This window comes from Chiloscyllium punctatum, chromosome 40, assembly GCF_047496795.1.
Source record: "Chiloscyllium punctatum isolate Juve2018m chromosome 40, sChiPun1.3, whole genome shotgun sequence".
Classification (NCBI taxonomy): domain Eukaryota; kingdom Metazoa; phylum Chordata; class Chondrichthyes; order Orectolobiformes; family Hemiscylliidae; genus Chiloscyllium; species Chiloscyllium punctatum.
In genome coordinates this window covers 32937199-32955445 of record NC_092778.1, presented here as the reverse complement: position 1 = coordinate 32955445, position 18247 = coordinate 32937199, and the positions used below count along the sequence as shown (strand labels likewise).

Genomic DNA, 18247 nt, shown 5'->3' with positions numbered 1-18247 from the left:
AAAGTGAACATTGTTTTCTGAATATTGAAGTAAACTCAAATTGCAGGCTCAGCTGCCCAAATGGAAGGGCTGGGAGATGAGCTGTTGCAAAATGGATACATGCAACAATTGGCTCTTAAAGGGGTACCTGAGTTTTGATTGCTGTTTTGACAACAATCCAAGTTTAACCAAATATTTTAAGTTATGCCCGAGATACTAAAACACAATCGAGTTTGAAATTATTGTTTTGATGACATCAGACAAGTGACAGGGAACGATGTTTGGAGTATAAAAAAGAGTGGGCACTTTGAAAATTGGTTAGAGCTACTGCCACGGAATAACAGAGCAACTGCTGTAGAGTCAAAGAGCTAACTGCCTATCTAAAATCTTGCTCTCAAAGAAATCAGAGAGCAGTCTATCAAAAAGATACCTTTTGCTGTAACACGTATTCAGAGTAAAAAGAAATAAGTCGAGAGTGTGGTGCTGGAAAAGCACAGCAGGTCAGGTAGCATCCGAGAAGCAGGAGAGTCAACATTTCGTGCAAAAGCCCTTCATCAGCACAACACTTTTGACACTAATCTCCAACATCTGCAGTTCTCACTTTCACTTAGTAAAAAGGATTGAGAGGACCCAGTGAAATCACTGGGTAGGAGATTGATTACAGCAGAGAAGGTAGAGACTGTGTAGACATGTGATTAAGTTAATGTAATATTTATTGTGTGTTATTGGAACAGCATGTCAATAGGGTTGTGCTCAGTTAAGGAAAGCAATGTTCAGTTTCTTAATAGATTTGTGTAGTGTTCTGTTCGGAAACAAAATTGTTACTTTTCTTTAAATAGTGGAAATTAGGTGTTCCCTTTCAGTCCCTCACACTTCGCACAGATGACAAGGTGAGGCGAGTGTTTCTGTGTGTTTAGCTTTATATAGTAGCAGTTTGACCTCTGCATTTTAACAGATTGGTGGCTCATCTGGGATTTGGAGGAGTTGGTGGAGGAGTTGGTAGCTTTCTTTTCCCGTTATGGGCTACTTGGAGAGATTAAATCAGGCCAAGGGTCCCATTATACTGCTGAGACTTTTAAGCAAGTCTTGGATAGCATACAGCACTTTAAACTAGATAAAAACAAGGACTGCAGATGCTGGAAACCAGATTTTAGATTAGAGTGGTGCTGGAAGAGCACAACAGTTCAGGCAGCATCCGAGGAGCAAGAAAATCGATGTTTCAGGAAAAAGCCCTTCATCGGTAATCCTGGTGAAGTGCTTATGACCGAAACGTCGATTTTCCTGCTCGTCAATGCATGAACTGCTGTGCTTTTCCAGCAGCTCTCTAATATACAACACTTTAAATCAAGTCCGTACCATCCAAAATCCCAGGGAGCCTTGGAAAGGTGGCATTGACCCTGAAGACGATATACATTCAGGATACACTGAATGATTGGAATCAAGGTATCGAACTTGTATGGATTGCAATGAGATATGCCCCAAATGAATTTACTCAGTTTACTACATACGAGATAATATTTGGACAGGAAGTGAGAGGGCCTTTGAAACTAAAAAATTGATAGAATCAAAGTCAGAGATTTCCCACTTGTATCATGTAGCAGTGGTGATCGAACGATTAAATCAGGAAGGTGAGTTAACTAAACAGCACCTGAATAGGGCACAGCGTAGAATGAAGCAGTTGGCAGATAGAAACTATAAAATTCAGACGTTTTCCCAAGGAGATGATGTATTAGTATTGTTTTTAGTAGTAGGACATACCTTCAAAGGCCCGTTTAGTGGTCCCTATCAAATTGAGAAAAAGTTGAGTCTGGCAAGCTATCTGATAAAGAAGTTGGGCAGAAAAGAAGCTGTATTGAGCATGCCATCTGAATATGTTGAAACCTTACTATAATAACGAAAGAGAATTGGAGAAGCAGGTGCTATTTATTGCTCTGCTGAGTGAGAAATCAGATCCAGATGTAATGGAGTTTGATGTTCTCCAAAGTGCATTAAATAATGCAGAAGCCCTTAAAGAATGGGGTGGGAGAATTAGCTATCTGTCTCAGGAGCAAAGAACACAGTCGAAAGATTTGTTGCAGCATTATAAGGACATATGCATGAATAAAATGGGAGGACTAATACCAGTGTGCATGAGGTGGAAGTAGGGAATGCTGTTCCAATAAAAGAATACCATTACTGGCTTAATACTTTCAAAGCCCTAAAGGTCCAGAAGGAAGTGAATGTGATACTCAATGAAGACGTCATCGAACCAAGGCAGAGTGGCGTGGAGTTCACTGATCTTGCTAGTTCCCATAGCTGATGGAACTCAACAATTTTCTTTGGACTATTGGAAGGTCAACGACGTAACAAAATCGCTCTCATAACCAATACTAAGTTTGGAGGACTGTACAGAGAAAGTTGGAAAAGCCAGTTACATCACAAAGTTGATTTACTGCATTGTGACAAGCAGGTATGTTTAATAGAGAAAGCGAAAGAAGTTTCTGTATTTGTAAACCCCAATGGACTGTGTCAATTCAAAGTAATACCCTTTGGAATGAAGAGCACACCAGCCACATTCCAAAGAACACACATGTGGCCAGATTAAGAAATAACATGATGTGGTGATCTTTAGCCATTCATGGAAAGATCATATGGGACAGTTGGCAAAATCCTTTGAGTGATTCCTAAAAACAAAACTGGAAATAAACTTTAAAAAAACATAATTTGTGACATTGTTGGGGCATAACATCGAACATGGAAGGATGACTCCAAGGTATGCATCGACGAAAGCAATGGAAGAAGTTCCTTGAGCATGGAGAAATAGGTGCTTCGACTTTTGGGACTGAGCAGATTCAACAGGAAGTTTGTTCCAAATTTCAGCAGCATGGGGACACTACTGACAGATTTACTGAAGAAGAACGTGGAATTTCGTTGGACAGAATACTGCCAGGAGGCATTGGAAAATTTACAAGCAATATTAACCACATCAGTTTAATATCGTTATATTTGCAGATATATATTTGCAAATGCATTCTGTTTTGCTCAAAAATGCACACACTGCAGGCAGTCATTGCATTAAATATTTTGCTAATTCCACTTTAGAAATAGAATCAGTCTAACTCAAGATTGGGACACAGACAGACTCTGACCTTACATCTTTAATGCATTGTCTGAGCTGAGATTTCACCTTTTGTTGTAAAACCTCAAGTTATCTTGAGAAGATGACTTAAATGAAGTTCTGGGATTTACATATTAATGAACCGAAAACTGCAACCCATTCTAAAAGATGAAAGACTTAAAAATCCAGGTTTATTCAATATACTATTTCAGTTGCATGGCACTCTAATATTTTGCTATAAATTTTGTGTCTTACGATCTTACATTCAACAACCACCTAATGAAGGAGTAGCACATTGAAAGCTAGTGCTTCCAAATAAACCTGTTGGAATATATCTGGGTGTTGTCTAATGTTTACCGCAGTAAGTTCAGGTAATGGTCTTTTCAAATAGAATAAGACAATTTATCTCATCCTTCGTTTATCCAGAATTCCAGTTATGATTCTAATTATTGATAATGTTATTGATATTCTTCGACAAAGCAATGCATTACTTGTGTGTGTATGGGTCTATGTGGTTATGTTTGTATGCATGTGTATCTGTGTCTGTGTCTTTGGGTGTGTACCTGTGTATGCATGTGTTATGTATGATCCTTTGCAATTAGAGTGAAATGAAAGAATGAGAAATTCCTAAATGATTGGGAAATTGTACAAAGATTCCAAGCTGTCTGATATTAAAGAACAAACAAAATTACAGCACAAGAACAGGCCCATCGGCCCTCCAAACCTGCACCGATCCAGATCCTCTACCTAAACCTAGCACATACCTTCCAAGAGTCTGTATCCCTTTGCTCCCTGCCCATTCATATATCTGTCTAGATACATCTTAAATGATGCTGTCGTGACCGCCTCTACTATCTCTGTTGGCAATGTGTTCCAGTCACCCATCACCCTCTGCACAAAGAAATTTCCATGCATATCTACCCTCGACTTTTCCCTTCTTACTTTGAACTTGTGACACCTAGTAATTGAGTCCCCCAGTCCGGGGGAAAAACAAACTTGCTCTCCAGCCTGTCTATATCTCACATGATTTTGTAGAGCTCAATCAGGCTCCCCGCTCGACCTCCATCTTTCTAATGAAAATGACGATGATCTACTCAAAATCTCTTCATTGCGAGCACCCACCATACCTAGTGAACTTCTTCTGAACCCTTTTTGTAATGTGGCAACCAGGTCTATAGGCAGTATTACAAAATGTCTTATACAACTGCAACATGCCCTGCCAACGCTTGTACTCAATACCCCATTGAATGAAGGAAAGCATGCGATAAGCCCGCTTGACCACACTGTTCCATCTTCAGGGAACAATGGACCTGAACATCCAGAAATCACTGAACATCAATTAATCCCAGCATTTTCAATTTTCTGTATATTTCACTCTTGAATTAGATCTTCTGAATTGCATCACCTCACATTTGCCAGGATTGAATTTCATCTACCATTTCTCTGCCAACTCTACAATCCATCTATATTGTTCATTATTCTCTTACATTCTCCTCCACTATCTGCTACTCCACCTATCTTTGTGTCATCTGCAAACTTGCTAATCAGGCCAAAGATACCTTCATCCAGATCACTTCTGTATAATGAAAACAACAATGGTCTCAGCACGGATCTTTGTTGAACACCACTGGTCACAGGTCTCCATTTGCAGAAACCACCTTCAACTACTAATCTCCGTGAGCTGTGGCCCAACCAATTCACTATCCATCAAGCTACTACAGCCTGGACCCTATGCGACTTCGCTTTCTCAATCAGCGTACCATGGGGAACCCTATCAAACGCCTTACTAAAGTCCATGTATATGACATCTAAAGATCTTCACTCAACAAGCAACTTTGTCACTTCCTCAAAGAATTCTGTTAAGTTGGCAAGACATGACATTCCCTGCACAAAACTATGTTGCCTATCACTACTAAGCACATTTTCTTCCAACTGGGAATACATCCTATCCCTCAGTATTTTCTCAAGCAGCTTCCCTGTCACTAACGTCAGGGTCTCCATTCTTAAACAAGGGAACACCGTTAGCAATTTTCCAGTACTCCGGGATTTCACCCGTGTTCAAAGATGCTGCAAAGATATCTGTTATGGTCCCACCTTTTTCCTCTCTCCATTCCCTCAGTAACCTGGGATAGATCCCATTCGGACCTGAGAACTTGGCACCTTAATGCCTTGTAGAATAACCAACACTTTCTCTCTCCTTATTTCAACTTGACCTAGAGTAATCAAGCATCCATTCCGAATCTCAACATTTCTCCTTGGTGAATACCGATACAAAGTGCTCGTTAATAATCTCACCCATTTTCTCTGACTCCACGCATAACTTTTCTCCTTTGTCCTTGAGTGGTCCAACCCTTCCTCTCGCTACCCTCTGACCCCTTTTAGACCTCTTAATTCCTTGTTTCAGACGGGTCCTACATTCCCGATATTCTTCCCAAGCTTAGTCTATCTTTTTTTTAAAGATTACATTAGTGGAAACAGGCCCTTCGGCCAAACAAGTCCACACCGACCCGCTGAAGCGCAATCCACCCATACTCCCTACATTTACCCCTTACCTAACACTACAGGCAATTTAGCATGGCCAATTCACCTGACCTGTACATCTTTGGACTGTGGGAGGAAACCGGAGCACCCGGAGGAAACCCACGCAGACACAGGGAGAACCTGCAAACTCCACAAAGTCAGTCGCCTGAGATGGGAATTGAACCTGGGTCTCCGGTGCGGTGAGGCAGCAGTGCTAACCACTGTGCCATCTTCAGTCACCTAGACCTTATGTACACTTCGTTTTTCCACTAAGCCAATCTTAATATTCCTACCCCTAATTTCCACGAAGCATATCTGACCTCAACTCTAATCAACCTCTCTTTAAAAGCTTCCCACGTATCAAATGTGGATTTACTTTCAAACAACTGCTTGCAATCTATATTCCCCAACTTCTGCTGAATTTTGTTATAGTTGGCCTTCCCCCAATTTAGCACTCTTCCTTTAGGGCAACTCTTGTCTTTTTCCTTGCGTATTCTAAAACGTATGGAATTGTGACCAAAGTAATCTCCAACTTAAACCTCAACCACCTGGTCAGGCTCATTCCCCAGCATCAGGACAAAAATGGCCCTTTCCTGAGTTGGACTGTTTACATACGACTCAAAAAACCCTCCTGGCTACTCCTTACAAATTCTGCTCCATCCAGTCCTCTAATATTAAGTGAATCCCAGTGAATGTTACGAAAATAAAATTGCCTATCACCACCACCATGTTGCTCCCACATCTTTCCATGATCTGTTACATATTTGTACTTAGAACATAGAACATAGAACAATACAGCACAGAACAGGCCCTTCGACCCACGATGTTGTGCCGAACTTCTATCCTAGATTAAGCACCCATCCATGTACCTATCCAAATGCCGCTTAAAGGTCGCCAATGATTCTGACTCTACCACTCCCATGGGCAGCGCATTCCATGCCCCCACCACTCTCTGGGTAAAGAACCCATCCCTGACATCTCCCCTATACCTTCCACCCTTCACCTTAAATTTATGTCCCGATCATAAATCTTGTACTTGTATCTCCAGCTCACTGTTGGGAGGCCCCAACATTCCTACTGGACCCTTCCTATTTCTGACCTCTGCCCATATTGCCTCACTGTTCGAGTCCTCCATAGTGCCCTCCTTCAGTACAGCTGTGGTATCCTCTTTGACCAGTAATGCAACTCCTATACCCCTTTTACCCCCCTCCTTATCCCGCCTGAAGCATTGATATCCTAGGATATTTACTTGCCAATCATGCCCTTCCCTCAACCAAGTATCAGTAATAGTAATAATATCAACTCCCAGGTACTAATCCAAGCCCTGTGTTTATCTGGACATACTACACTTCTTGCATTAAAACAAATGTACCTCACATAACCTGTCCATTTGTGTTCATCATCTAATCCCTGCCGACTCTTCCCCTTACTCACGCTGACTTCATTAGCTATTTCCTTACAGGCTGCAGTTGCTATTTCCTTAATGTCGAATCACCTCCTCATTTGGTTCCAAACCCTCTACAACATTAATTTAAACCCTCCGAAGCAGCATTAGCAAAAGTACCCCGAAGGACATTGTTTCCATTCGAGCTCAGGTGTAGACTGTCCGATTTGTAATAGACCCACCTCCCAGATAATCAGTCCCAATGTCCCAAAAATCAGAACTCCTCCCTCTTGCACCATCTCTCAAGCAATGCTATTCTTTTATTTCTACTCTGACCAGCACGTGGCATTGGTAGCAATCCTGAGATTACAACCTCTGAGGTCCTACTTCTTACCTTGACTCCTAACTCCCTAAATTCTGTTTGTAGGACCTCATCCTGATTTTATAACCTATGTCATTGGTGCCTACATGCACCATGAAAACTGAATATTCACCCTCCCCCTTCAGAATGTTCTGCAGTCAATCCAAGGCATTACTGTCCCTTGCACCTGGAAGGCAACATACCTTTCGGGAGTCTTGGCTTTGAACAGAAAAATGCCTATCTACTCCTTTTGCAATTGAATCCCCTGTGACTAAGCACTTCCAGTAATTCTCCCGCCCTTCTGAACAGCAGAGCCAACCATGGTACTTTTAACCTGGCTACTGCTGTCTTCTCCTGGTGAGCCATCTCTCCAAACAGGATCCAAAACTGTGTACCTGCTAAGGAGGTAGGTGACCGCAGGGGAACCTGCAGTGCCTTCCTACTCTTTCTCTGCCTTTTGGTCACCAATTCCCTTTCTCCTTCAGCAATCCTAATCTGCGAATGTGATCAGTTCTCTCAATGTGCTATCTCCAACCTCCTCTGCATTGTGTGTGTTCCCAGGTGAGTCCATCCGCCGCTCTAGAGCCATCATCCCTTCTCTGCGTTCTTCATAAGAAGTGTCTTTGGTACGAGGATCAGGGATGTCTTGGAGAATGCTCAGGGAATACTGGAGCGGAGTCTGAACAGCCAGCAGCAGTGGTACACATTGGTACTGATGATATTGGCAGGAAACGTGACAAGATCCTGCAAGGAGAGTGCAAGGAGATGGACACACGTCCTGCACGTGAACGGTGACAGCAGCTGTGTCCCTGAGCTCCCACATTGAGCAAGTGGAGCATAACATGGCTCTGAGATCGCCTGCCACTTTTACTGTAAACCTTAACTTGGTCTTTAATTAGATAAACGGAAAAGGAAAGATTTTTTTCTTTCACGAATCACAGGATTAATAAAAAGAAGAGAAGCACCTTATCAACACAGTAGAGAGTTCTTTTGTTTTGGTTAGATGAGGAGTTCGGGGTGGGAGACATTGCACGTGTAGTTTCTCTCATTCAATCGCAGCCCAAATATATCATTTACCTTCCCTGCGCACAATTCGTCCTCTCCCACTCCGCTCCTTGCTCTCAGCGCAGCTGCCAATGGAGGCCTTATGCTCGAGGTGAGTCCAGTTTTAGTGGGAAATTAACATTCCTGGCAACCCCCTGGTCCCCCCCCCCCCCCCCCAACTCCTCCCATAAGATAATGCACAAACATGCAAAACTCTATTTTATTCATGGATTGGCAAGGTAACAAATGATAATCATGGACCAAACAAAAATAATTTAACGGATATTTACTGCGATTCTTGAACGACTAAATATTTGGTTTTCTATTGAGAAAACAAATTCAGTGTTTTTTTCAAATCTGAGTTGGATACGTTTTGATCAATATGTGATCATCATTGGTGGCAAAACCAGATGTTGCTGGGAACGCTCAGAATTACTGACAGTATATGTGGTGCGAAAGCAAAATCAACATACGGTAGGGGACTGGCTATAGCCATGTTACTACACTTATAACTTTCAGGGTTGTGTAGGTTAGATGCATTAGTCAGGGGTAAATGTAGAGTATGAGAATTGGCTAATGGGTCTGGGTGGGTCACTCTTTGGAGGGTCAGTGTGGGCATGTTGGGCCAAATGGCTTGTTTCCACAATGTAGGGATTCAACGAATCTGTGTGTTCTTCATCAGAAGTGTGTTCGGTGCGAGGATCAGGGATGTCTCCAAGCATGCTCAGGGCACACTAAAGGGGAGGGTGAACAGCCAGCGGACGTGGTACACATTGGTGCCAATGATATTGGCAGGAAACGTGACAAGATCCTGCAAGAAGAGTGCAGGGAGATTGGCCTGAGTGGAAAAGCGGAATATCCAGTGTTATAATCTTGGGATTACTCCTCGTGCTAGGTGGAAGTTGGATAAGGAAGATGAGGATAGAAAACTTTAATATGTGGTTGAAGACCTGGTTCAGGAAGAGGGTTTCAGATTTATGGATTATTGGGTTTTCGTCCAGGGCAGGTGGGACCTGTAAAAAAGGACAGGGTCCATTTTAACTGGAGGGTCATCAACATCCTGGCAGGGAGGTTTGATGATGCATCACGGGTGGATTTAAATGGATAATGCAGGAGACTGAAAACCAGAGTAGCAGGACAGCAAGTGAGCAGAAAGTAGAGTTTAATAGAATAGACAGGCAGGGCCAGTCTAATGACCATGCTGAGGAAAATAATCACAGCAATTTTTAAAATGTTTGTATTGTAATGATAGGTTCAGATAAAAAAAAATAGGAATGGAGTGTGTGGAAAGTGTAGTGTGCAAAAATTATTAAAGGAGATAAACATATCCTATAGAAATTATATAAATACCTTGTACCAAAATGCATGGAATATTTGGAAAAAGTGAATAAACTGACAGCTCAAACTGACTTAAAAAGGTACGGCCTGGTGGGGATTACACGAAGGTGGGTACAGGAAGGTCAGTGTTGGGAAGAGAAATGTCTAAGGGTACTTACTCATTACTCAGACAAGAAGGCACAGCAGCTTGAGTTGCTGCATTGATTAAGAATGATATCAAAGCCTACATTAAGAAATAACATTAGCACGAGGGACCAAGATGACAAATCAATTTGGATCCAAATAAAGCACATAGAAAGAAACTTGCTTCGAGGAGTAGTTTCATGCCACAATACCCCCATCCTCCAAACATACTTTCAAAAACCAGGGAATAACAATGGCTTGTGAGAAGGCCACAAGAGTGAGCAATCTTTGTATGCATATTGACTTAATTAATCAATTTGGCAAGGGTAGCCTCAAATAACGATTCCTAGAATATATGAGGGATTGTTTCTTTGAACAATACGTCACGGAAACCACACAGAGAACTGGCTTTTTGATTTGGTGTGAATAATGAGGGAGGAGTGATAAATCATCTTGTAGTAGAGTATCCTCTTTGAAGAGTGACCTTAATATGCTGGAGTTTCACATTCAGATTCAAAGATTGTAGACAGAGTCATATGCGAGAGATTTAGTGTCGTTCAGTGATAATTATACAGGCCTGAGGAAGGATTGGCCTGAGTGGACTCAGAAAAAATATTAAAGGGCAGAAAATTTGAAGAACAGTAACAAATACTTAGCAACATAGTAAAAACACATCAATTAAAGTTAATTCCTGAATGGAAGAGGAATTCTGAAAAGATAAAGCGTCATGCATACCTTACCAAACAAGACCATGATAAGATGAAAGCCAAGTTCCGGTGATATTATCGCCAACTGCTGATCCAGTGATCCAGATAAGGTTCTGGGAACTCGGGTTCAAATGCCCCCACGGCAGATGCTGGAATCTAAATTCAACATAAATCTGCAATTAAGCTTTACAGTTAATGGTGAGATCACTTTCACTTTAAAATTGTGTCTCCTTCTTATTGAGCACTTGAGCAAGGTGAAGAGCCGCTCTCTGTTCAAACTGTCCATAAACCTCATGCTCTTAAACACCACAATCAGGAACCCCTCTCAACCTCCTCTGCTCAAAAACATCTAACCCCTCATCATGGTTTGAGCACTCTCTCTTGTCTTCTTACTTCTGATATATATATCACCTCACATTTATCAGTCAAATCTCGTCAATCATTGATCTAGCCACCTGAACAAACCATTTATATCGTCCTTTCAACTAGCATGTTCCTTCTCACTGCGAACCACCCACCTAACCTCTGTGTCATCCATAACATTAGTTATCATTTCCCTCAAAATCCATCCCTCACATTCTCATCATCATCATTAATAAGCTCACAGATCAGACTTGTTTCATTTCTCCTGTTCTTCAGATGTTGTTCGAAGAAGAATAATTAAGAATTTCAGTCTCTTGTTCTTCCTATTTTGGTGAATTTACAACGTGATGCAGTTGAGATCTTTTTATGAGTGAACCAGTTTTTTTTTGGACACGGAGCTGAATGCCCCTTTTATACTATTCGTCTCTGTATGTTTTATTCATAAGGCTTACATATGTTTAATATTGGACTAGGTTGGACTGACTTACTCTGCAAAATTTGTATTTTACGTGGACCTGGATAATGTTTTTTGTAACATCCTCTGCAATAGTCAGAGCGGAAGGAATTTTTAATCTGCAGGATAGACACAGGCTCATATGATTGCTTGAAAGAGCTGGAGCGATGAGGATACAGATTCAATTAAATGCTGCACATATACACAGTAGGAGATCAAATCATATCGCCAAGGGTGCCATGCATTTGAAGCAAATATTAGAACATATGCCCACACTTCCTTAATTTTTTTCAAGTTATAATACATGTTCTTAGAGCAGTATGGATCTTACAGCTGCTCCTGGGATTGCAAGAATAGTTAAAGATTAATTATAGTTATTAATTGCATTACATGTAGTTCATATAGTTTATTAATATCAAATTATTTTTCCATTTTGGTTTATTAACATTCAAAAACAAACAGAAAAAACAAGCAAAGAAAATCTATTTTTTCAAACGAACATTTTTTTTAACGAGCTTTTTAAGGTGGGTCTACAAAAATAAATTAGAAAAGTCAATACATGTTTCAAAAGGCTTCTTTGTTTTAAATGCAAAAGTATTTTTTAGTTTCAAAGAGTATTTTTAAATAGGAAGAAGTTCCTTCATTCTGGAGAGTCCAACACGCATTCAGCTCTGGAGAAAACATTTTTCTTCGAGAAATTTATTGAAGAAGAATATTTTTGTTGAGTTAGTTTTCCAAATGGTTGATTTTTCTTTACATGTTTGATATGTATACGGATATATTTTCTATTTTAATGTCGTTAAAAATTCTGTTTATAGGCATAATATTATTAAGGCCATATATATAAGGTAGAGAGGGCGATGGCTGGAAGTTATTATCCAGCAAAATCAGTCAGATAGATGGGTGACTGTCAGGACAAGTAAGAAGGTAGTTCAAAAATCTCCGGTGGCTATTCCTCTATCAAACAGGTGTCCAGTTTTTGGAAGTGTTGAAGGGGGTAGTGTCTCTGAGGAAAATGGAAGAGCAATCGGTTATTGGACTGTTGAAAAAAATTCTTATGTTAGGCAGCGTTTGAGAAGATTTTGTATAATTATTGGTACAGAGATCTCTCCTGTCAGGGGCATAAACAGGAGATTCTGTGACAGTGAGCGAAAATTTAGGATAGTTTATTGGTTTCCCGGTGCTATGATTAAGAACGTCTCTGAAAGTCTCAAGCATATTGTTAAAGGTGTGATTTAGCAGCCAGAAATTATTGTGTATATTGGTATGAATGACATTTTTGGGGAAAAGACTAAAACAGTCCGGAGTAAACTAAACAGGTGATGTAGAGGATTAAAAATAAAAAAAAACTTAAAATAGTAATTTCTGGTTTGCTCCCAATGACAAATTCAAGCGGGGAAGGGGGAAAAAAAGGTTAAAGGAAAAGAATCAATGGCATGAAGAGATGTTGTGCTGTTGATGGATTCAGATTTTGGGAGGTTGGAATGTCTTTAGAAACAGAAAAGGCCCGTTCCAAAAGGATCGGTCTAATCTAAACGGGAAACCCTCCGATATCTTAGCAGGGAGATTTGCTCACTCCATAAAGGCAGACTTTATATTGACAGAAAAGGCACGTGGAGGTACTCTAAGTAGCAGTGTAAATTGTGGGATGGATGGAGAAATCTCTGAATGTGATGAGAACATGCCAGTTAGAAAAGAAAGATGAGAGAATCAGAGTATATAGTCATTCTGAAGAACTAAAACGCATTTACTTCAGTGCAATGGGTTTTACAGGGAAGGCTAATCTACTCAGCGCATATTTAAGAACGTGGGATTGGGACATCATAGCTATTATAGGAACTTGGGTGAAAGATGTTCAAGCTCTTTCAATAAGAACAGGCAAGGTGGTAAAAGAGGAGATGTGGTCTTTTTAGCCAAGGATAGCATAACGCTGGCTCTGAGAACTTTTGCTGAGGACTCATCTACTGAGGTAGTATGGGCTGAGGTTAGAAACAGGAGAGGAGAGGTCATACTGCTTGGAGTTTTTTGTATAGCCTCCGCAGAGTTCCAGGGAGGTGGAAAAGAGGATTAGCAAAATTATTTTGGGTAGGAGTGAAAGGAACATGGTGGTCATTATGGGGGACTTTAAGTTCCCTAACATTGACTAGAAATGTTATAACTCTAGTCCGTTGGATGGATCAGTTTATGTCCAATGTGTACAGGAGGGTTTCCTGATACAGTATGTCGAACGGCCGACAAGAGGAGAGGCCACATTGGATCTGATGTTTGGCAATGAGCCAGGCCAAGTGTTTGATTTAGTTGTAGTTGAACACTTCAGAGTAAATTGACCATAATTCAGTTATGTTTAGTTTAGCTATTGAAAGCGATAGGTACACGCTACAGGTCAAGAGTTATCGATGGGGTAAAGGCATTTATAATACAATTAGGCAAGAATAAGAATGCATAGAATGGGGTAGCAAAATGCAGGGAATGCAGAGAGTGGAAATGTGGAGCTGGTTTCAGGAACAGTTATTGTATGTCCTTGATAGGTATGTCCCTGTCATAAGGGAAGAAGTGATAAGGTACGGAAGCGTGGTTTATGATAGAAATTCCATCTTTTGTTAAGAAGAAGAAGGAAGCTTATGTGTTGATGAGGCAAGCTGGTTCAGATGAGGCGATGGAGAGTTACAGATCAGCTAGGAAGGATTTAAAGAAAGAGTGAAGATGAGAATAGAGAGGACACGAGCAGTCTTTAGCAAATAGAATAAAGGAGAACCCTAAAACTTTCTAGAGGAATGTGAGGAATAAAAGGATGATTAGGGTAGGAATAGGGCCAGTCATAGACAGAAAAGGAAAGTTTAGTGTGGACTTTGGTCGAGATCGGAGAGTTGCTAAAAGAACATTTCTCATCAGTTTTCACTCAGGAAAAGGAGACTATTGTAGAGGAGAACGATGAGGTACGAGGTATTAGTCTAGAAAGGATCGAGGTTATTTACGAACAGGTGTTATCAATTCTGGAAGGAGTGAAAGCAAAGAAGTCCCCTGGACAGGATGGGATTTATCTGAGGATTCTCTGAGAAGCTAGGGAGGAGATAGCAGAGCCTTTGGCTTTGATATTTGAGTCAACATTGTCTACAGGTTTAGTACCCGAGGACTGGAGGATTTTCCAGAACCATTATATCCTTTCTCCGAATCGCACACTGTCATTCCAAATGCATGTATATTTTATATATCAGAATCTTTTCAAGTAACTTACCTACTAGATTTTAGGTATGCCGGTCTTTAGTTCCCAGGTTTTTCTTTGTAGCCTTTTTTGAATACGGGCTCAGCATTCGCTGTCTTCCAGTTGTCTGGGACCTCACTCATTGGCCAAAGATGATGGAAAAGAACCAACCCGGGACCCCACAATTTCTTCTCTATCTTCCTGCAGTGTCCCTAAATATACCTGGTAAGGACCAAGAGATGTTCAGAAATATTGCAAAGTCTAAAAAATACATCTATTTATTTCAGATACAAACGTCAACGGAAGGGAAAGTGACTCAATGATATTTAACATAACAAATTAGGAAATATATTAATCATAGGAAATGACTTCAGAAGAATTCCAAATATTGAGGAAACCTGAGAATTCTCAGGAAAGTAACGATCCAGAAAAGAAAGGCCATGAAACTGATAAGGAAATCAAAAGCAGAACATGCATGCTTACAAGCAGGAACACAACGACTGCATCAATCTACGATCTATATTTCAAAGGAAACAAAATAAAAGCAAGGTCCAATGTGGACATTTGTAATCGGGAGAGGATTGCTTATTGTGGAGAACAGGGAAATGGCCAAGAAACTAACCATTTTTAAAATCTACCTTCATGGAGGAAGATCCAGAAAATCACCCAATAATACCAAGTGATCATATCGGACCTCAAGAGCAAAATCAATTCATATCAGTAACAAGGTAGTACTTGAGCATGTAGTTGGATTGAGCATTTCTAAGTCTGATGAAACAGATGTACTTCCTATCAAAATATCATAAATAAATCACCAATAGAAGTATTAATTGCGCTGTCAATTACTGTGTTTAGCTCCTCTAAGTTTTCATTTTTAACAAGTTCCCTTTCCTTAGTGAAAACTGAAGCAAAAAACTCATTTAGGGCTTCCTCTATCTACTCAGACTCCACGCACAAATTCCCTCCGCTATCCCTTATCCGCCCTAACTTCTCCCTGATCATTTTCTTTTTCCTCACATATGAGTAAAACGCCTTTGGGTTCTCCCTAATCCTTCTCTCGTGCCACCTCCTGACTCGGTCCATTTCTGAGCTCCTTTCTAGCAAGCCTGCAATCATCTAAAGCTGTGCTAGATCTTGATTCCTCCATCTTATGTAAGCTGCCTTCTTCCTTTTGACGAGAACTTCCTCTGTTCTCATCGTCCAAGGTTCCTTAATCTTACCTCTTCCTACCTGCTTCAGAGGAACAAATTTGTGCATCACTCGTGACAACTGCTCCTTAAATAGTCTCCAAATGCCTGCTGTGCCCTTTCTGTGGAACAATTGCTCCCAGTCTATATTTCCCAACGCCTGTCTGATAGAGTCATGTTTCCTTTTACCGAATTAAATATTTTCCCTTGTTATTGCTCCTTTCACTCTCCAAGACTATGCTAAATTTTAGGCAGTAATGATCACTGTCACCAAAGTGTTCTCCCACCGCCAGATGTGACAGCTGTCCTGGCTCATTGCCGAGCACCAAATCCAAAATGGCATCTCCCCTCGTCGGTCTATCGACATACTGAGTAAGGCAACCCTCCTGAACACACCTGACAAAGGTGTCTTCATCCAAATCATTTACACTTAGGAGGTTCCATTCGATATTGGGAAAGTCGAAATCTCCCATAACAACAACCCTGCTAAGTTTGCATTTTTCCAGAATCTGCCCGCCTATGAGATCTTCAATCTCTCTACTGCTATTAGGTGGTCTGTAGAAAACCACCAATGCAGTGGCTGCTCCCTTGCTGTTCCTAACTTCCACTCATACCGACTCAGTAGACAAACCTTCCTCAACACCTTCTTGTTTGGAGATGTGATACACTCTCGAGCATTCAGTCTGGCTCATCATGTTAGACACAATCATAAGATGGCCATAAGAGGCTGCAATTGTTTTGCCTCCTCATCGAAAGCAGGCCTACCAATGTCGACGGGGATTGGACAGTGTTCTGCGAGTACCTGAAGTGGTCAAAAACCTTGCATTTTTCCAGAATTGACAAAAACATTCACAAATCTGAATGTTTATCGGGATTCAGTGTACATGTTAACACGAAGGTCTGTCCAAAGATGCAGGCACTGATCAGGTCAAAAAGTTCAGCTTGTTGAGCAGAAAAGGAAATCTCAAATGACGCTGAATCAAGGATGAAGCCACGGCCATCAATTATTGCGTCAAATGAGAAGCGAGTGCCTGTGTGGTCAGTAGAAGAACTACCATCAGTGAGCTTATCGATGCCAGTGTCAGAGATAGGGGCATGGGAAAGATCTGAACGAATTTAGATGTCCTCATTGATGAGGAGAATTCAGTCATGATCTGAAGTTGGTAAGAGTAATAGGTATGGTCAGCCGGAGGTTATTGAAGAGGTAAATCTCATAACAGTTTTGGCAAGCCCCAGTCAAATGTTGAGTTTGCAATTATCCCAACTGGTCGATCATCACATGAGAACAGTAGACCACAATATCCTACTGAAGTGTAAGGGTTTTTGTGGACTGTAATCTAAGATAAATAGTGGTACGGCTCTGAGTTCAACGAGAATATCCTAAAGAGTCAAGTTTAGTAGAGAAATTGGCAATAGCGCAGCGGTGATCTCCATGTAGTTGAATTAGAACTGAGGAAGCACAGTCATCCAGAATCGTGCAGTAAAGTTGGAAAGGTCTATCATACAGGGGTCTTCCCAAAGCTGAAGCTTGTGACAAGGCTAGTTTGTCGAAGGCTTGCTATGCCTCTGAGGAGAGCTCGAAGGTACCTTCACAGGAAAAAAAAGGCAATCAATATCTGAACGAGGATAGTAGCGTTGGGGAAACATTGTCGGCATAATTTGACCATACCCAACCACGGACGAACCTGTTTCACCATTGTTGGGACCGGGAAGTTGACGATAGGAGTTATACGGATCTGCTCAAGGGAGTGTGAATCAGCTGGCAGCATGAAACCTAAAAACTATACCTGAAGTTCTACAATTGAGACTTTCTCGGGAGAAGCAACATAGTCCAGACGTTTAAGATGGATGAGGAGGAGGACAACATCGGAGTGACCAGATTCTTCATCTAGACTGGCAACAAGGAGTTTGGATTAGTGCAGACCCACCGGTGAGGGTGAGAGACCACAATTGTTTCTGTAAGGCCTGAGAGAAAGGGGTCGGAGGAAGTATGAAGTCCTAAGGTAATCGAGTCCACATCAACTGCAGGCCAATAAAAGTAAGGACAAATGGGTGCTGACTGTCTTCATGAACAAGCAGAGAGAAAAAACAAAACATGTTGCAGGTCGACAACAGTGAAACATTCAGCGTCTGATGGTACCAAGACCAGGATATGAGTTGGATTTGGGACCACTGCCAGACCATTGATAGCTCTATAATCTTGAACCAGTTGATACTGGTCTGGCGTGCCCAATATTTGGACAACTCCCTAAAGTCCCCTTCTTTTTTTTTCATTTCGTAATGTATTCTTATTAAGACCTTTTCAGGCTGCACTTGGACGATAGAGAGTGAGGGGTCGAATCAACTAAGTTTGAATGTGAGAAAAACCAAATGGAGAAAATACTCATGTCTGGCCGGCCAATTTCTCGACAATCGTGGAGGTCTGAAGACTCTCACACTATTATCTTCAATCTGTCCTTACCGAAACCGAGTCACGACACCAGATGAT

At 41.1% G+C, this 18247-nt stretch overlaps 1 long non-coding RNA gene across 2 annotated transcripts in view; it reads left to right on the top strand.

The window, feature by feature from the left end:
- Nucleotides 1-15333, top strand: part of LOC140464448 (uncharacterized) — a 50168-nt gene extending 34835 nt beyond the window's left edge. Inside the window, exon 3 of one of the 2 annotated variants that reach the window (XR_011954928.1) lies at nt 14860-15333. This is a non-coding gene — a long non-coding RNA (uncharacterized lncRNA). Of the gene's footprint in view, nt 1-7902; nt 8277-14859 lie in introns of those variants that run through there. The other variant, XR_011954929.1, reaches the window with a different exon arrangement.
- Nucleotides 15334-18247: the final 2914 nt, after the last annotated feature.